Source organism: Phyllostomus hastatus, unplaced genomic scaffold (assembly GCF_019186645.2).
Source record: "Phyllostomus hastatus isolate PE091 unplaced genomic scaffold, TTU_PhHast_1.1 phas_scaffold_129, whole genome shotgun sequence".
NCBI lineage: Eukaryota > Metazoa > Chordata > Mammalia > Chiroptera > Phyllostomidae > Phyllostomus > Phyllostomus hastatus.
Genome location: NW_025334009.1, coordinates 7,255,978 through 7,261,473, shown reverse-complemented (window position 1 = coordinate 7,261,473; position 5,496 = coordinate 7,255,978).

Sequence of the window (5,496 nt, the reverse complement as noted above, 5' to 3'; positions counted from 1 at the left end):
CAGTGGTCAAGAGAAACTCGAGTCAGAATAAAGTTTAGAAGCTTTTGGTCTTGGTGATTATTAAAGACACTGTCCTTGTGTTATTATTTATTAATTGTTGTGTGTATTCTTTATTCGCACTGCCACCATGAACCCCCTTCGCCCACCCCTGTGGGTGAGCGTGTCTCTCTCCCACCCGGGCCTTTCCTTGAAAGCCGCCCCTTCCCGTGAGAAGGGCACACGGCAGATGAGACTCAGCCCAGCGGACGAGGTCTCGCCAGGAGAGGGACACGCAGGCATTTGTCAGAAACTTCTGATTATCGCAGCCCTCGGGGAGAACGCACGGGGAGAGAAAACCGAAGGTGAGGGCTCGGAAAGATGGAGCGGCCACGAAATGAACCCCAGGGAGAAGAACCGTGAGGTCGGCCGAAGGGCGAGAGCTTGGGGGCGGGAGGGGGCGCGCAGGCGGGGAAAGAATGCAGCGTTAGGGAATGTGAAAATGCGTGTATTGTGTTTGCAACTCCCTGGTCTCCCAAGTCAAGTACATTCAAGCCTATAAAACACGTGAATTTAGACAATTAGCAGCAGTTTGCACATTGCTCACTAAGCAGGGGTCCCACACAAACCGCCGACAGAGCGTACATCTCCGCTGTTCCAAACTTTCCGGAAATCATCTGGCAGTGTGTGTGAAAGGCCTTGAAAATGTTCATTCCCTTTGACCTAATCTTTCCACTTCTGGGAATGTAACCAAAGGAAATAATTGAAGACACCAGGGGAACGGAAACACAAAATATGAAGAAGTTCATCCCAGTATGACTTCGGCCCCGCAGAGACTGGCCGTTGGTGAAGCGCCAGCCCTCGGGGAGGAGAGGGTTCGGTAAAGCTGCGGGCAGTGGACGCCTCCTGTGGGCTGCCTCCATGCTCAGCCTGGGGCCGGCCGCTGCGGCAGGACCGTGCAGGCAGGGGCGGGTCACTTCCTGTGGGCAGGGTGCTGCCTCCAGTGCTTCCCACAGACCTGGGGGTCCAGGTGTGTGCAGCCCACAAATGCCCGAAACTTACCGCCTCCAAGTCAACTCACGACCACGGGGGGCGGGGGGAGCCCCCATGGGGAATGCTTCTCTGTTGGACCGTCGGGCGGACAGCTCTGAGAGGAATCCAGTGTGCTCATCCAAACCAGTGCTCATGACGGTGACCCACTATTCCACACCCCCATTCTCTCTTTCCCACCCCTGCCCCCGTCCCCGCGGGATCACCTCCCAGATAAATCACAGGCATGAGCCCTCATCTCAGGCTTTGCTTCTGGGGAGAAGCCCAGACTAAAGGTGGTGCTAGAAGCGGCCTTAGAGAGCAGATACCCTAAATGGGGATCGGGGACTGGCTCAGTGATTGGCAGGTGGCAGCCGAGGCCTGGGGGTGGCCGTGAGTGGTTTGGCAATGAGCCAGGACACCGGATGGCGGCGTCATCACTGAGACTTGACTGCGGTGGGCTGAGGTCGGGTGGAGGCCCCGTCACGCCCACTAGGCCGTCCGTGGGCCTTACAGAATGGTCGAGTTGGCCGACTTGGGAACTACTATGAAAAGCCTTAAAAAAAAAAAAAAGCTGGCAGCCCACCGTCCACTTGTGGTGCGCTCCGACCAGAGGCCCCGTGGCCTCGAGTCCGGAGCCTGAGGTGCAGCCTCGGGGCAGGACAAGCTGGTGCCCAGACCCCTGGTCTGCAGGGAGCCAGGGCGAGTTGCTGCAGGCTCCCTTCGCCAGAGTCAGGGCCCCGTCGGGAAAGAGAGGGACTCGGGCCTGGGGTGCAGGCAGGGTCTCAGTCCCGTCTTCCTCTGAAGGCCTCGGGTGGGGCAGGCCGAGGAAGCCCCCACCCCCGGCGGAAGGAGAGCAGCCACCCCGAGGAGCACTGTGCCACCCGCCAGGCGAAGGCCAGTCCCGAGCCAGGCACCTCGGGAGACGGCCGTTCACCCGGCCCACCTTCCCCCACCGCCTCCAGAGCAGTGACCAGGGTCCCACTGCGCCCTGAGCCTGAGCAGGGGACACGGCTCCTGCTGTGGGGAGCACTAGACCGCTCATCAAGACTATTGCAAGACCTGGCTTGGCGTGTGCTGGGGAGCAGGGGGGGCAGGGGGCCCCGAGGGTGTCAGACCAGCTCCCTGGCTGGAAAAGGGTGAGCATCCTGGCAGAGGGGCTGACATGGTTCCTGCTTCCCTGCTGCGTCTGCCCCCCAGCCCCCAAGTCTGCACCAGGCAGACACCCAGAGTTGAGGAGGAGGGGCCGCCGGGGCTGAACAGATGGAAAAGGCAACAGCTCTGCTGAGATCTGTGAGAGAAAAGGGGCCACAGGGTGACCGTCTGTCCCCCAAAGTGGAGGGGGGGGCACGTTCAGAGACCACCCCCCCCACCGCCGGGCAGAAGTGCACCAAAACCCCCTCGGGAACCAGGCTGGGGGAGGGGCACCTGAGCTGCAGCTGGTGAGGGGCGGGAAGGGCCAGAGGGCCTGGAGGCTCAGGGTGCCCGCTGACGTCAGAGGGCTCCACACTCTTCACCTGCGGGAGTTGGACCTGGCCCTCACTGCGAGGCTGTCTCAGAGAAAATAGCCCTCGTGCAGGAGCGGGGACAGGGGGACCATCTGCAAGTACCCAGGCTGCTCTGTTCTTTTGAACGAGACCTGCCCTTGGGAGAGACTTGAAGCAGAGCCTCACCTGCTCCAGCCCTCCCCCGACCATCCCGCCCCACCCAAGGGTGGGGGGTGGCAACTGGACCGAGAAGCCCCGTGAGGTTCGCAGACCAGAGGCACAGGCTCCCTGACTGAGAGCTCGCCACCAGACCGCAGAGCGGGAGCAGAGGCAGCGCTTGTTGAATCACGGTTTGCAGGGGAGACGACTTTCCTAATGAGGTCCCATTGTCCCTGGTTCTGACTAACAAAGGCCGAGGCTGCCCTTGACACACCCTTGGAGATGCGCGCCCTGGATGCTGCTACCTTTGAGGAGAGCAGCTGACCGTCCTGCCTCCGCAGGCGGCCCCGTTGTTTCTGCTGACGCGGCGCCAGTGGGGCGGATGGGAACATCTGCTCGGGGGTGAGTGGGGGTGGGGGAGGACACCGGGCCAGGAGTTTCTGTGCCTCGGGGGCTGACTTGGGTGGAGTGGCCCTGGATTGGTTTATATAACTCGGACTCCCAACAGTCTGGAGGGAAAAGCACCGTAACAACAACAACAACAAACTTGAAAACTGACATGTGCCTTTTATTTTTATTTTTATTTTTTTATTATTATTATTTTTTTAACATGTGCCTTTTAGAGCGATCTCCTGATCTTCCTGCCTCTGGGACACCGGTGTAAAAAGGCGGGGTGTCCTGGGTGGGGTGTCCGAGCAGGGCCGTGTCCTTGAGGGTGGGTTACACGTGAACACTGGCCCGGGCTCACTCTCCTGGCTGGAGCTACCACGCCTGCTGCCCTGCCGGCGGGCAGAGGCTCCGGGATGGTGCCCGCACGGTGGGCCTTTCACGCTGGGAGGCTGGACTCCGCAGACTGCGCCAGGGCTGCCGCTGGGCCCACTGCAGGGGCCTCGGTGTGCTTCTCATGCTGGCCAGGGAGGGCTGCAGGTGGACACGGGGACCTGGGCATTTAATGGCCCTCAGCTCACCTCTGGCGTCAAGGAGGCGTGGGGACTACAAAGAGCCCGTGCACCTGTGCCTTCCTGACTGGAGTGTCCCGTATGACCCCAGCAGGCCCCTGGGGTCACGCTCTGCTCTGGGAGCTGCGCCACCACAGGGGCAGCGACGAGCAAAACCCTGTCCAAAGGCGGTTTTCCAGAAAAGTCCAGGAACCCCAGGGTAGAGGAAGAGCTGGGAGAAAAGGGACAGGACCATGGAGAAGAGACAGAAAAGGTGGCCCCTTCCAAATGGGGGGGTGGTGGGGGCTCTCCCCTGACTGCCCCTGAGGCTGTGCCAGGGACCCTGGGCGAGGTTTCACCTTCTAACAAGCCGAGCGCCTCAGGGTGGAACCAGTGGCTTTGCAGAGTCGTGAGCTGCTCCTCCCGGGGAGGATTTAGGCCCACAGAGACCTCTGACCTCTGACAGGGTCGGTGGGAGGCGACGTCCCGTGTGGAGGGTGGTCACCCAGGCAGCCTCTGACAACCTGCCTCCGACTCGGAGGCCCAGAGGCAGCGGGTCGGTGCAGCAGCTGGAGCCGGACGGGTCGGACCAGGTCACCAAAAACGGCCATCTGTTTGAAGTGCTCACCTTGAACAAGATAGCACTTCGTAACACACACACACACACACGGGGTGCAGGTGCCCTCGTAAACACCGCTCTGAGGTGCCGCGGGCTCTGGCGAGGGGCACCAGCCCGCAGCGCGTGACGCCCCGTCTCCTCCGGGGGCGGCCGGGCATCTCCCGGCTGTGCGGATCCTCCCTGGGGGCGGGGCCATGTCAAAGTTTGAGGCGGCTGAAGCCGAAAGGCACCTCCCCTGCCCCCCGCTGCGATTTCACACGTCATGTCACACCACAGGCGACTCCCAGGTGCTCGCGGAGGTGCTCTGTGTCGTGAACACGCACGTGTGTGCGCGCACATGCCTGTGAAGCCTGCAGGTTGGGAAGAACCAAGGACGCGGCCCCCGGCCGACGGAAGGCTCTCCACGCAGGGCTCCTCCCCGAAGTGCCGAGAGTTCACCTGCCGCTGAGTGAGAGGGAGGGGAGGTGTGCTCCCACCTCGCCTGGGGGGCCGACACCGGGCAGAGGCCTGATGTCCCTGCAGCCTCCATGCCACCACCACCCGCGCCGTGGAGCTCAGTGGCGTGGCCCCCCCTGCCCACCGCGGGCTGCATCCTCCATCTGTTCATCCTCCATCTGTGAAGGGAGGCCACTGCTCGCCGGACTTGCCCTCGGCTCGCTCATATCTGTGTACTCGTACTTCCCTGTTTTACTGTTGCTATGGTATTTTTGGTGCCCAAATCGTCCCTGATTTTGGCCCCTGGGCCCAAGTCCAAGCTGGCTCTGTGTCGTGCAGCCACGTCCCCTCCCTCTTGGAGCTCTCTGGCAACACAGCGTGTCCCAGGCTCACTCTCCGCTTTCCCCGTCCAGCCCTGGAGCCAGCCACCTCTCCGCAGTGCTCCAGCTCCTCTCAGGGGACAGATGTACTTAGCAACCAGCACGTGGCTGCCAGGAGCGCTCGGGGCCGTGGAGGGGGTGCCGGTCCAAGGCCCTCCCTGTGACCGCAGGGCACAAAGGTGCACGGTTTCCATCCAAACTCACAGGCTCCTTTTCTGGGTTGAGGTACACAATGGCGCATGGACAGCTCCGCCCCCATGTTGGGATTCCTCCCCGTGCCCTCCCTGTCCGAGCCTGCCCCGCCCTTCCCCGACCTGAGACACCTGCAGTCCTCTGCCTTCAGCAGCTTTACGTATCCGATGGGGCCCTGTGTGCACCGGCCGCTCCCCTCCGGTCTCCTGACTAAGGTGACGTCCTCCAGGGTTCTCCACTGTGGGGCTCCTCATTCTCCAAGTCGTGAATAAGCATTTTGT